At 49.9% G+C, this 14,668-nt stretch overlaps 1 pseudogene; it reads right to left on the bottom strand.

Moving 5' to 3' along the window:
- Nucleotides 1-13,660: 13,660 nt before the first annotated feature.
- Nucleotides 13,661-14,668, bottom strand: LOC145736739 (uncharacterized; annotated as a pseudogene).

Raw genomic sequence — 14,668 nt, 5'->3', positions numbered from 1 at the left:
TAAAATCGGAAACATTTGACGACCTGGTGAAAGCAGTTTACAGCCGAATGAAATAAAGAAGTAATTCGGAGGTAATGAGTCACGATGTTGATAACAGTGATGACCAGGCCCCAGATGTTACTCCAGTCTACAGCAACCAGAAGGAGATGCCTGCGTACCTGGCCCAAGATAATAAATTAGCCGACATGAATGGTGATCTCAGTATGCGGGTAAGAGTTATGCAGCAACATGTATAGCAATATCGCCCCTTTGCAACGATCATGGCGTGGCAGAAGGGACCAACCTAAAGCAAGAGGAAGCCGAATTCCAGGGGACTCTCATCTACGAGGAAGATCTATTTGGCGAATAGAACGTCCGTTGACAAATAGATGAATAATAAAGGGGATAGGGGAAGGTAGATTTAAAGAAAGAGTTGACAGGACGCCATGAAATTGATGATGCTAGTACTGGGGTTTGGGGCGCTTGAGACATGTGAGGCGCATTCATTGTTATTCAAAGGGAGCGAGAAGGCGGAAAAGTACGATGACACGCAGTGCCGCATATTTGCGGAATCTAAGCTCTTTGAAGGGTTAAAAAAACTGAACGACGAGGACGAGGAGGCCATAAAATTTGGACTGCAAAGACGTGTCTTTGAGGCAATTGTGAAACTGTTCGAGGGTGATATTGACGGTATGCACGACATTTAGTGCAAGTTCCTGCATGAGCTGATGGCGGGGATCGAGTATCTGGATCTAACAGACGCGGGAATATCTGGAGTGTACCGGAATCTTGCGAGGAAGAGCCTGGGCGGCAGATATGCACATTTGATAGTTGGAAGAAATACAGACAAACATAAGTTGCCAACGCTTCTGCCCACGTCGTATCTGTCTCTCCTCCGGGAGTATCTTAGTATGCATGGCCTATGCGTGTGTGTCGGAAAAGACGCTGCCACAATATACCCATCATCTGATAAACACTATAAGCGCCGGAGCACGGAGTTATTTTCGTATAATATACGGATATTACCGTCAGCCTTGGAGATGTTAATAGATAGGCAGCAGGTTGGCAGGGGCTCCATGGGTTCTTCAGTTGAGGTAACGAAAGGCCAGAAGGATAAGAATGAAGTGAGCAGGTGGGAAGTGGTGATATGGATACTGAGAGAGATGGGGATATACGGGCTGGATATAGGAGGATGCAGGATAGTCAAGGATTACGTGGTTTCTCTTGCTAGACTGAGTGCACTCAGAGTACTGTCCCTAAGTGGATGCGGCCTGGAGTCAGTGGATCTTAGGCCCCTCAGGGTCCTGCAGCTCCTTGAGGAGCTGTACGTTAGTGGTAATAGGTTGGGCGCTGGGGGGATTGAAACGATATCGACATTTATGCGCCTCAAGAAGCTGGATATGTGCGTGTATGACCTGGAGTCAGTGGATCTTGGCCCCTTAGTGCCCTGCAGCTCTTTGAAGAGCTGAATATCAGTAACAATAAGTTGGGCGCTGGTGAGATTGAAGCGATATCAACATTTATACACCTCAAGAGGCTGAATATGCGCATGTGTGACCTGGGGTTAGTGGATCTTGGCCTCCTTAGCGCCCTGCAGCTCCTTGAAGAGCTGAGTATCAGTAATGATAAGTTGGATGTTGGTGGAATTGGGACGATATCAAGATTTGTGCGCCTCACGAAGCTGAATATCCACAGTTGTAACCTGGACTCAGTGGATCTTGGTCTCCTTAGTGCCCTGAAGCTCCTTGAAGAGCTAGATGTCAATAATAATAAGTTGGGCGCTGGTGAGATGGACGATATCAGCATTTATGCGCCTCAAGAGGCTGAATATGCGCATGTGCGACCTGGGGTTAGTGGATCTCAGGCCCCTCAAAGCCCTGCAAGAGATTGAGGAGCTGAATATCAGTAATAATAAGTTGGATGCTGGGTGGGATTGAAACGATATCGACATTTAAGCGCATCAAGAAGCTGAATATGGGCTGGTGTGGCCTGAAGTTAGTGGATCTTAGGCCCCTCCAATCCCTAGAACTCCTTGAGGATCTGTATATTGGTGGTAATAGGTTGGGCACTGATGCTCTTCCTAAAATGGCATCATTTACTGTCATCCGAAACTAACACTGGCACTGGGGATAGTCATTCCGTGTCTGCCGCTTTTAGCCAGGTTTATCTGCGCAAAATAAAATGGAGTTAACGTAGCTGTTGTGTCCTCGTGAGTACGAGACCCGGGCGGTTGTAAACAGTTGATGTAACAGGGATTTATTTACGGAGGCTGTCGTCCTGGTTCATGTTGGCTATCCTCTTGGTTTCTATATCGTTGCTGGACTTGATATACATTTTGAATAAACCGTGTGGGTTTCATCCGCTGGCTATTTAAGCCTTTTGGCGGGTAAGAATTAATCCTTGAACGACCTTCTTTTTAAAACTTGAACCACTATTTTGACTGTCGTATTCACGACGCTGGGCAGGGGCGCGACAGTTAGCACCTGTGATTTGAGCGATGACGACGATGTCCGTGTAATTGAATCACTTAGCAGGCTCCAGGTACTGTATATGCATGGCTGCAAGTTGCAGGCAGGGGCCCTCAAACTGATTGGAAATCTGCAGCTCCTCGAGCTATTGAGTATTCCGGATAATAATCTAAATGATGCCGATGTTTCTGTAATCGCGTCTTTCGGGGCTCTCAGAGATCTAAATGCCTCCTTTTGCGGGCTGAGCGATGAGAATAGAGGGCGTCTTGGGGGCTTGACATATCTGGAAAGACTAGACTGCCGGGGCTAGCTGACAACATGGGCAATTCCTAGACGGTTATTCTCGGACACTTCATGTGGAGGTCCCATAGCAACCGGCATCTTTATCGAATTTGTACAGCAGCGTACTATAAAGGTCGGGGCTGGTGCCTAAAGCGCCGTCAAGCATGCAGTGGAAGTTGCGCGAATGTTATTTTCTTCGCATTGCATAGGCGCCCTGCCCTTTTAGGGACTGAGTGCTCGTGCTGTCGGACTTTATCTATCACCATTAGAACGAATAGCAGATTTTACGCGAGTGCTGCCGTGCAGTCCATGGCGGTAGATATGCCCGATCGCTGCTGGAGAGTGCCCATCCAGGCTTGGGAAGTCTTGCGTCGCGGTTCGTGTTCTTCGATGTGGTCTCCGTGCGAGAGGTGAGTAAGGCGGCAGCTGAGCTGATGCATGGGTGGATGCTGCTCCTCCGCGCCGCCCTGGCCCCATGCCGCCGGCACATAGAAACTGTTTGATTGCATCGCGAGCCATTCTAGAGCAAAATAAGGAGCGTCGCTTTTCTTCCCGCTTCGGGTTGCAGTTTCCGACTCCGGTGCATTCTTGCAGGACATGGCGTGGTGGGAATCCCCGTTTATGGATGGCGGAGCTCTTGGCTGCTCACTGTCCTGCCGGGCTGCTTTGGATGGCAAACATGGGTAGGATATAAGCTTCTGCAGACGAATCTCCTCGAGTACCAGATGATTGTTTCTCATCCGGATTCGGACCGGTTGTGTCGGGGATTCCCTGGCAGCCCGCCACGAACACTGTACAGGAGAAACTAGAAAGAACTGCGATTAGTGCAGTGGATAGAGTGATTGGTTGCCCAGCTCAATTGCCGGAAATTCTGCCAGTGAAATTTCGGCTTACGTGCAAAAAGGATATAAAGGAATTTAAATGATAAAAGCACCAATCGAAGCAGCTGCTTGACTCGGCCGGAGGGGCCAAGACCAATGAAATAACAAAATTTTGCTGTGCCTTCATTCTGGCAAGAATAACTATTTGGGAATAAAGGGGCACGGCTATTTAAGAAAAACATTTGGGGCGCCCCATGCATCTGGCCATATTACAGTCACTATTTTTTACACTCGCGACATGCGCGACATTCTCCGCTGATGAGAGGAAACCGAGCAAAGACAACGGTGGCAATGTGCGAGAAAGTGCAAAGGAGTTTCTTAACAATAATGAAAAGAAACCCTGGCACTTAGACCCCAGCGAGATAAAAACAATTTCGCAACTTAACGCATTGAAGAAGCTAGATAAACCCAACCAGAATGACCAACCTTATTCCAAAGAACAAATGGAGGAAATTGCCAAGGGACTAGCAGATAGCTCGCCAGCATCTGCTCCCGAGGATTCTGAAAACCAGGAGCGAAGATAATAAACACCTCTAAACAGCCAGCATCATTTTAGTGGCTGTGTTGCATCTGCGCCAGCCCGGCCTCTGTCTCCGGTCTCAGCACGAGGCCTATCTTCCTAACCAGGCCCTGGAGCTCTTTCTCTCTCCAGGCTGCTCTGGCCCCTCCTGGGAGCATGCCGCGCCAGGACCGCCTGTGCCAGTTCATCGCCGTTTCACATGGAGCGGCCCCGTTTAGCTCGCAATTATATTTGCAACTAGCCTTCACCGTCGGCGGTAGGGCCGCCAGTGCAGGTCATGTGCATGAGCCACTTGGCCTGCGAACTCTTATGGAGCCCAGGGATTTGACGGCGCTGTAGTTCCCGGGGCAGCTTGATCAAGTCTAGGTTCGAGACAGAGAAAGCTAGGAAGCCAATGCTCGATTCCGAAGCACAGCAACTGTGCTGGAGATGCTCCTACTGCGCATGGTCCATTCAGCCAAAAATACTAGACCGTGCAATGTACTTGCACGAATTATGCATATTTCCTATAAAGAAACACTTAGAGGCAGGCGGCAAAATTTTGAAAATTGGAAGCGAGCCAGTGAGGAATAGAGAGGGATTAAAAGACTTAAATAATAGAAGCACCAGTAGAGATAGCTCGGCTGGCAGGGTCCAATGAAATGCGAAGCCCGGTCGCAACACTAGTTGAATGGAAGCGTGGTGCAGCATCCCTCAGCTTAAAATGGTATTGCCGAGATAGCCAGGTGCCGGCGTTGCAAACTGAGTTGAAGCAAATCGGCGGCCATTGCCACTGCGAAATGGCAGCCGAGATCGAGCAGTATAAGTACTGAGCAGCAATCTTGTGGCGGAGAATGCAGGGGTCAAGAGGCCCAGCCATTGCCGTCGATCTAAAATTTACAGCTGCGGCCCATTACTCGGAGGCTGGGCGGCAAAATAGAGGACTGGAGATTATTGCAAAACTGGCATCACAGCGGTAAACTGCACTCGGTGCTGGGGATAAGTGGGCACCAGATCAAGCTGTTTCCTGCCAGACTGGCTAGATATAATTATGCCGTTGACGCCCAGGATCGCCAAGATGTTTGTTTGAAAATTTTTAATTTCTAGCGAACAGTTATGCTACGTTGGGTGGGCAGTCCACCATCGAATGGTAGGTGTTGCCAAAACATATGTGCAGGCCTGCAGAAGCACTGCGCTGGCTCCTGCGCCCTATAGGTAAACATCAAGTCAAGGAGGCGCACCGACCAGTATTACACCGATCTGCATGCAAGGGTGTTTCCTTGTAAAATGATTGGCTGCTTGGATATTAGATTAATAAACATTAAAAATTTTGCAACCGCATGAAAATTCTGTGCAACGGTAATGTATTATTATATGCTCATATCCTGGTGGCAATCGTTTCCAGGGAGAAGATCGCTGAGGCGCTCAGGTGGGGCCGAGACGGGCTTGTTATCCGACGCGGCGGGCCTATGGACGTGAGGCTAGGGGTCGTGCTGGGGGCATCCGGGCTTCTGAACGGAGCAAGGTTCTATGTCCCGGATGTCAAGACCGTAGCTGGGACGCATACAGGCTCGGACGATATAATAAGATGGAAGCGTGATTATAGCAAGGACTGGACCGTCGACTCGCAGCATGGGGCCCTGCCACCTGCGATAGTTGGAGATGCGGCGCGGTACAAGGAGCGATACTACCAGGTGGTAGTTTACATGTTTCCGTCCGCAGGAGGACTGTTGACCATAAGCACGGAGGCTAAAGACTCGCTCTACAAAATGTTGATGCACCGTTCCGAGACAGAGGGCAAGGGGCCACGGGTCCTTGCTGCGCTCTTGGCCATGGCGCAGGGCGTCGGATTGGAGTGCAGCACCGCTGGTGCACCAAACCCCAAGCAAGACACCAATATCTTGACTATAAAGCACGGAGAGAAGCTCAGCATCACTGTCGATGCCCGGGAGAAGCCCAAGCTGCACAATATAATCAACTTCTTTGCAGATGGGGTCGAGTACGACTGCAGCGACCCGTCAGAGGAGGCCTTTCCCCTTTCTAAGGAGGCGCTGGTGCACGCATCTATGCTGGATTCCTTGGAAGAAGCCAGCGAGGTGGAAGATTTTATTGACACGTTCTATGATATCGCAAAGAGCGACGCTGAAGTGCTCAATCGGTGCTTTGCAAAGGTAAGTGGGCCCGGGAGCGAGGACGGACAGGCGGTGTCGGTGCTCTACAGGATGATTATGAATTCAGACGCCCTGGAGCTCCAGAAGACGCTCCCGTTTACATTCTCGAGCCCACCGCTCCCTTTCGCCACGGCGCATTTTTACAATCGCAAGTTAGACAAGTTTGCCCCCGACACCTTCAGCGACTGCGTCGAGGTTACGCTATTGTCGGTCATGTACTGCCTGTTTTACGACCTCCCTTCTGGGAAATGCAAGCTCGATGGATGCTGCGAGGAGCTGAGGGGGACGGAGCTGGCCAGGTTCCTCGAAGCCTACCCCGAGCCAGACAAGGCTGGTGCAAAAATGCGCAAGAAATGGCTGCGAATTGTGGGCGACCTGGACGATGCCGACATTGTGTGCTCTGAAAGCAAGAAAATGAAGGGCCAAGGCTACAAGGGGGACCTTTGCACCGGATTGATCAATTTCCTGCGGGTTGTAGTCAAAATTACAGGACTCGATGCAGCTGAATATCTGTCCGGATTCTCCAGGCATAAGAAGCTATCGAGCGGTCCGGAGCAGGAGGAGATAATAAAGACGTTCAAGGACAGATTCAGTAGGGCAATTAGCACGCTATGCAGTAGAAAGGTCAGCGTGGCCTACCCGCATGAGCTGCGAATGGAGAAGGTAGGGGACGGCATGGCGTGGGATATAGTGGGGCATGTGGAATTCAGCATGGAGCCAGACACGGAGAATGCCGGTGTTTTTGTGATGGAGCAATCCGCTCCGCACGCATGTGTAAAGATAGGCAAATGCTATGCAGATATTACAGATGAGAAAAGGAATGAGCTGCAGAGGTGCATCGATGCGGTGCCAATGCAGCCGGCAAGCCGGCAGGCATATCTAGCCGTATGCGCTATAATATGTTTTATCCGCTCCCAAACAACAGGTTTCCTGTTTGATCGCCTCTTCAGTGGATGGTGCACGAGTTTTAAGATCTTTTTTTCCCCCTAGGGTCTCACCCAGCCCTAAATGGGTCTAGTTTAAGTTTTTTGTTTAATTTTAATTTAATGTGCTATAGTTAGTTTTTTCTCCATAATGAGCATTGTTCACCTACTTAACTATGTTATAGTCACTAATTCGTTATAACATGGGTCTCTCTGTCTCTCCCCTTGTAAAAAGACAGTAGTCACATTGATCGATCGATTTAAGCTCCTGAAGATGGTCATTTATGTGACCGAAACTTGTTGAGCAGACCTTACCATCTAAGGTCATAATAAAGTATTGTGGAGAAGACTGTTTGTCATTTCCTTCCTTTCGTACTCTTGCGACTCCACTGAAAGAATATGGACTACTACTTCTTTCTGTATAAATTTTGTTCCTGGGGTCATCACAAGTAGATCAAGACAATAAAACAGTTTTTCGTGTGAAAAACGCATGCGCGGAGGAGATAGGCCTGCGCAGTGAGTGGGAGCGTACAGCCCGGGACCTGAGCTTCAGTTTGTAGAAAAAAAAAAAAAAAAAAAAAAAATTTTTTACAAATAGGCGGCAAGTGTAGATTGGCTACAAATAGTGTAAATTTATTTTAAAAAGTTGTAAATTATAGAATTAGAAAAAAATTGTATACCGTAAGATTTAGTTTAGGTTCTAGTTAAAATTAGGGCATCAAAAAATGCTAAGTAGGGAGAAGGAAAAAGAAAGGGAAAAAAGCGAAAGAAAAAGAAATGGAAAGAAGTAGAGATAGCGAGAGGGAAGTAGAGAGGGAAAAAAGGAAAAGGGAGGAAGACGAGGGTAAAACAAAAGAGGAATTAGATAGGGAGGAGCGTATAAGACAGGCGGCGTTTAACAGGAGCTCTAAAGTCAGGAGGTCTCCGAACGAATATATGAAGGAAGTAATGGAAAGGTCGGTAGAGATAGCAGTAGGAATAGTTGAGAAAGAAATGTCAGGAAAACAGTTAGAAGAGGAAAAGGAAACGGAAATAGAAATAGAGGATGTATTTAGTTCGGATGAATTAGATGTAGAGGATGATGAATTTCAAACCCCGATGGGGCGCAAAGAGGGGTGGGAAAAAAACACGCTAAAGAAAGTTGCCTTTGAGAGTCTGGTGGAGGCGGTGATTAAGCAAACCGGGGTTGTTAAGAAGGGGAAAATTAAATTTAATTTGGGGGACATGGCCAACGTCATGAAAACCATGCACGAGATTAGCGCGAGATTCAATAGAAAAGAAAAGGAACTGGCGGAGGTCCGAGAAGAGAGTGCGGTATTGAAAGAAAGGTGTGAGTGGTTGAAGGTCGAAAATGTGAGGTTGCAGAGAGAGGCGGAGAGAGCGGAGAAGGAATTGGAAAGAAGAGAAAGAGAGGGAGAGGTGGCAGAAAAGACATGGCAGAGGCTGGAGGAGATAATGTTAAAAAATAATAAATGGAGGAGCGAATACGAGGATGTAGGAGCGAAGGCAGGCGCAAGCGCGGACAGGCAGGGACTAAAAAACACAACAGGGGTGAGAAAGGGTAGAGTGAATGAGGGGCGAATGAGGTTGGGTTACGAGTCGGACAGTGCGAGTCTGGGTGACGCAGACATGGCGAGAAGGGAAGGGGCGATAAGGAAAAGGGCTGTTGGGAAGGAAATGAGGATACCTATGGTGACGACGGATACGGAAGGGGGGGAGAGTATAGTAGAAGAAGTATGGGAAGAGGCTAGGAGGAAGAAGAAGAAGACATACGCGGAGGCAATCGTGGAGAAAAGGGGGCAGAAGGAGAATCGCCAGGGGGAACCCTGGAAGACGCCACCAAGAGTAGAGAAGAGGGGGGTTGAATTGAAGGTAGGGAAAGGGGAGCTGAAGGGACAGCAGTTGTTGCAGGAGGTGAGGGGTGTGATAGGAAGATCTGGGGTGAAGGGGGCAAGAATGGTGCGTGAGGTGGTAGAGGGCAAGGTGGTGGCGGTCTTCGACACCGAAGAAGAATGTGAAAAGGCTAAGAGGGAGTTTGAGGGTGCACAAGGTTTCAGGTTGGGTTCTGCAGAGGGGGTTATGCCGAGGTTAAAGCTGACTGGAGTGGAGAAGGGGTACTCGGATGAGGCGCTGGTAAGGGGGATTTATGAAGGCAATAGGGATCTGTGGGGGGGTGTGAGTATGGACGAGTGCATGAGGGGAGTAAGGGTACTCTACAGAAGGCCATGCAGGAGTGAGTACAAGGAAAACATAGTGGTGCAGTTCAGAGGGGAGACGTTTAAGAGGATCGCGGGCAGGATTTCCCTGGACGTTGTATGGGTGTATGTAGAAGAGTGTACTGAGATAACTGTTTGCTTTAGGTGTAGTAGGTTCGGACACATCGGGAAGGACTGCAAGGACGCTGAATGTTGTTATAAATGTGGGGGAGAACATCAGGGGAGAGGATGCGAGCGTGAGTGGGATTGTCCAAACTGCAGGAGACTGGGGGTGGAGAGGGAACGACGTAGGCATGCGGCGAATGACAGGCAGTGCCCGGTTTATGCGAGACAGTGGGAGAGAAGGAGGAATAACACGGCCTACTAATGGCGGTGTCGTTTCTGCAAACGAACGTGGGGAGAGGGAGAGAAGCGACTCTGCAAATGAGGAGGTTTGTAGAGGAGAGGGGCGCGGATGTGGTGATTGTGGCGGAACCTTGGAAGAAAGAGACAGAGTGGAAGGGGTACAAAAGGTATGGCCAGAAAGACGGCAAGGCCGCAATCTGGACCAAGAGTGAAGTCTGCGCGTGGCAGATAGAGAGTGAGTCGAGTGAGAATGTGGTGAGCGTGATAATGAAAACAAGGGAGGGGGAGGTAAGGGTTTTTGGGGTTTACGACGAACCATTGGGTAGAATTAATAGAAGAATGAAAGAGAGGGAGTGGTTGTGGAGAGCGGTTGAAGGGCCCCTGCTTATCGCCGGGGACTTCAACGCTAAAAATGAAGCATGGGGGGGAGTGAATACTGATGAAAGGGGAGAGGAGTTGTTAGATATGGCAGTGATGTATGGATGGGAACTTCAGAATGTTGGGACAAAAGGACCAACATTCGAAAGCGCGAACGGGTGTAGTTGGGTGGATGTGACGTGGGCAAGGGGGTTGGAAGTTGACGAATGGAATGTGGAAGAGGAGGAGACCCTGAGCGATCACAAGTATGTGACGTTCAGGGTCAAGGGGAGGCTGATTTCAAGGGAAATCAGCAAGTATGAATATGATTTCGGGGGTACTGACTGGGAGAGGTTCCGAGAGCGTCTGAGGGGGTTTGAATGGGGGACGATTGAGTGCAAGGAGGACACGGAGAGGGAGGCGGAGAGGGCGCAGGAATACTGCAAGGAGGCGTGTCGACGTATCAAGAGGTATAGGGTGAATGAGAGAAAGGTGAATGAATGGTGGGATGATGAACTGGAGGCAACAAAAAGGGAAGTCTTGCTCGCAAGAAGGTCATATCAAATCAATAAGGGGAAAGACGCGGAAGTACAGTTTAGGAACAGGTACTATGGTAAAAGGAGAGAACTAAAAAAGGAAATCCGTAGAAAGAAAAAGGAGGCAAGGAACAAAGAGATGGAGGAACTTACGGAGGAAAACAGTTGGGACAAGATCTGGGAAATGGTGGCCAAGTGGGGAGTCAAGAGAGGGGAAAGGACGTATAAGGCAAGAGACGGAAGGGAGCTGTGTGAAGGGAATGAGTGGGATAACGAGCTAATAAGTGAGTATCACCCTGGGTTGAGGAGAGCGAGGAGAGGGGGCAATATAGGGTAAATAGAGCCGGCGGGGTCATGGGTGATTGTTATGATGTAGAGTTTGGTGAAGGGGAGATTGAAAGGGTCATTAGGAATCTGAAGAAAAAGAAGGCATGCGCCGACGATCGGATTCCTAATGAATGTATGATTCCTGTGTGGGAGGAGTGGAAGGTAGGTTTGCGTGGGATTTTTAACAGGTGTTGGGAGTACGGGATATTTCCTAGGGTGTGGAAGAAGGGTAGACTAAGGTGGCTGCCAAAACCTGGCGGGGGGTACAGGCCAATTAGCCTGCTACCCACGCTGGGAAAAATTTTGGACAGATTGGTGAATGGTAGGTTGATGAATTGGTATGAAAGGGAGGGGAGAACGAGTAGTAGGCAGTATGGGTTTAGGAGGTCGAAGAATACGGTGGAGGCCCTCAAGGAGGTGCTGGATAGAGTGAACGGATTTCATGAGAGAGGATGGCACGTACTGGCGGTCGCGCTGGACTTGAGGAACGCCTTCAACATGGCGTGGCCGCCGTACGTGGACGAGAGAATGAGGAGCGATGGAGTCTCAGGGCGGATCAGGGAGATCGCCTGGGACTTCATGTGTGATAGGGAGGTGGTGAGTGGGAGAGTCAGTAGAAGGGTTGAAAGGGGATGCCCACAGGGTTCGAGTCTTGGACCAACCCTGTGGCTCGTGTGTATGAACGAGTGGTTGGAGAAGGTAGTGAAAGAAGACGAAAGGGGGGGGGTGTATGGACAGGCATTCGCCGACGACCAGGTGGTCCTGGTCGCGGGGGTGTCTGTAAAGGAGATTGAGAAGAAGTGGAAGGAGACGTGGGATGTGTGTAGAGAGTGGGAGGAGAAGGGTAGAATGAGATATAATGAGGGCAAAACAAAAGCTATGTTCATAGAACTTGGAGGTAGGATTCGACCTCCGGTAGTTAGAGTGGGTGTAGAGAGAGTGCAGTGTGATGAATGGATGGATCTGTTAGGGGTGAGGGTAGACAGAAAACGGTTGTTTGTGGAGCATGCGAGGAGAGTAAGGGCGAGAGTAGGAGAAGTAGTGACGAAATTAACGGGGTTGTGTAGGAATAAGGGACGGGTGGATAAGGGTAAGGTGAAGATGATTATGGAGTGTGTGGGGACACCAGCGGCTCTATACGGGGGTGAGATTTGGGGTATAAGGGGAAGGGATAGCAGGGTAAAAAGGCACCTCGCGGCTGCTGAGAGGAAGTTTCTGTTGGCTGCGGTAAGGTGCTACCGCACCGTGGCCACGGATGCGCTCAGGGTGCTGTGCGGCTGTCCGCCATGGCACCTGAGGGCTCAGGCAGCGGCGAGGTTCCGGAGTAAGAGGGAGAGAGAGAAAGTGAATAACGCCGCAAAGGAGAGTGATAGGGCATACCCAGGGTGGGTTGTATGGAGAGGGATGGATGAGAGAGTGATGGAGGTCAGGAGGGTATGGGTGGACGCCAGCGCGAAGGAGGGACTGACGAGGATTGCGGTGGTGATGGAGAGGGGAAGGCAAGTCGTCAAGTTTGATGGACGGGAGAGAGGGAGCACGACGGCGGAACTAAGGGCAATTGAGGAGGGGGTGAATGTGGTGAGTGAGTGTGAAAGGGGGGGATACTTGTTAGTCACCGACAGCCAGGCGGCCTGGGGTATGGTGCAGGAATTCAGCCTGCACCGAGTGGTGGAAAGGATCAGGGGGCGAGCGGCGGAGTTGAATCGGAGGGGATGGGAGATCGGGATCGAATGGGTGGAAAGAAATGATAAAGGGATCCAGGTGGCTCACAGGTTGGCAAGTGAAGGGGGGGTGATGGAGGACCTTGGGGAGTGCAAACTCTGGAATAGGAAGGGGGTCAAGAAGGAAATGGAGGAGTGGATTCACAAGGAGTGGCAGGAGGAGTGGGATAAGTCGGATAAGGGAAGAAGAGTATATGAGGTGTGTAAGGAGGTTGGAAGGGATAGGTTGCCGCTGTCCTTTAAGGGTGCCCAACTCTTAACAGGACACGGCAACCTAGGGGAGTACTTGGTGAGATTTAAGTTGGTGGAAGGAACGGGTGAATGTGAGTGCGGTGGAGGGGTTGAGTCGAGTGAGCATGTGATTAATGACTGTGAGAGGGATGATAGGGTGAGGATGAGGACGGAAATGAGAGAGAGAGGAATAGCCTGGGCCTCCGTACAGTTAAGGCGCGAGGGGAAGATGGACCTGGGTAATGTGGCCTCGGTCAACGATTGGGCCGAGGGGGTCATGGGGGAGGAATAACCGGTCCACCAGACTTGAGAGGGTATCCGTAAATTACGTTTAGGTGTAGATAATGTAAATATTAAATAGTGAATAGTATAAGATGTTAGGTTTAAGATCAATGTATATTTTGGAAAAGTTAAACGATATAAAAAATAAAAAAAAAAGAATAAAAAAATGGAAGAAAACAAAAAAAAAGAGAAGGCAAAAAAACAAAAAAATGAAAAAAAAATAAAACAGAGAGGGGGAAAAATTAATGGAAAAAATAGAGGGGGAAAAAGACAAAAGAAGGAAAGAAGGAAAAAAGAGGGAAAAAAAAGAAAAAATAGAGGAAGGAATAAGAAAAGGAAAAAAGAAACAGGGTTCGGCTTTCCCCGGGAATTTTAGGAGACGTGGAGGTTGGTGGGTTCCCTTGAGAGTGGTTTCGTGAAGATGGTGGGTTATGGACACGGCTTAAGCCCTAAAAAGGGTCAGGTGGCTCAACCTTTCTCGGTATGTCCCGTTGACCTGCGCGACGAGCTCGCAGGTTTTGGCTACATACGAGGCGTACTCCTGCACGTCTGGCCTGCAGGGGATGCCGATCTGGAGCAGCACCACGTCCTCGATGCCTGGGTTGCGCTCGAGGAGGCGCTTGAAGCCTTTGATCTTGTGGGGGAGCCCCTTGATGTAGTCGGTTCGCTCAACGCCGAGGATTATCCTCTTGCCCTTGAATCTGTCCCTCAGCTCGGCCATTTTGGCGATCGTCTCCGGCTCCCGCAGTGTCCTCCTGAACATCTCGGGGTCGGTCCCGATCGACAGCGCCTTCAGCTTGGGAGTGCCGCCCAAGCCCTCCACCGCCTTTTTGAAGTTAAGAACATACTCGGGCAGGTGGAACGCCACCATGTCGCACTGGCAGACGCTTTTCAGAATGTGGTCCCTGTAAAGTATCCGCTCTATGTTCGAGGGATCGGGGAAGGTCGTGTGGAAGAAGAACATAATTTTCACGTTCTTCATCCTGCTTCTGATAATCCCGGGGACCAGCATGAGCTGGTAGTCGTGTATCCAGACAATGTCGCCCTCCTCGCACTTCTCGAGGATCTTGTCGGCAAAGCGCATGTTCGTCTCCTTGTAGGCCTCGTAGTCGTCGAAGGTGAAGCAAACGTCGTCAGGGAAGGAATGCCATGCCGGCCAGAGGATCGCGTCGCAAAAGCCGTTGTAGTGCCGATCGTTGATGTCCTTCGGGAGGAATACGGGAACGCACTTGAACTTCTCCCAACACTCCCTGGTCGCTGTTTCCTCCTCCGCGCTGCTCAGGTCTGTTCTGCCGATGCCTCCGACCCAGGCGAACTCCATGTGCTTTGAGAGGCTTTCGATCCCCAGAACCAGCCCGCCAGCGGTGATCTTATTGTATGTTAATTGGCCGTCGTTCTTATTCTTGGATACGGTGAGCGGCATCTGCAGGAAGCTGACGATAAGCTTCAT

The sequence above is a fragment of the Ips typographus genome, linkage group LG12 (assembly GCF_016097725.1).
Source record: "Ips typographus isolate SLU linkage group LG12, UJ_Ityp_2.0, whole genome shotgun sequence".
Classification (NCBI taxonomy): Eukaryota; Metazoa; Arthropoda; class Insecta; order Coleoptera; family Curculionidae; genus Ips; species Ips typographus.
The sequence above is the reverse complement of the archived record's forward strand: the minus strand, read 5'-3'. Positions and strand labels throughout refer to the sequence as shown.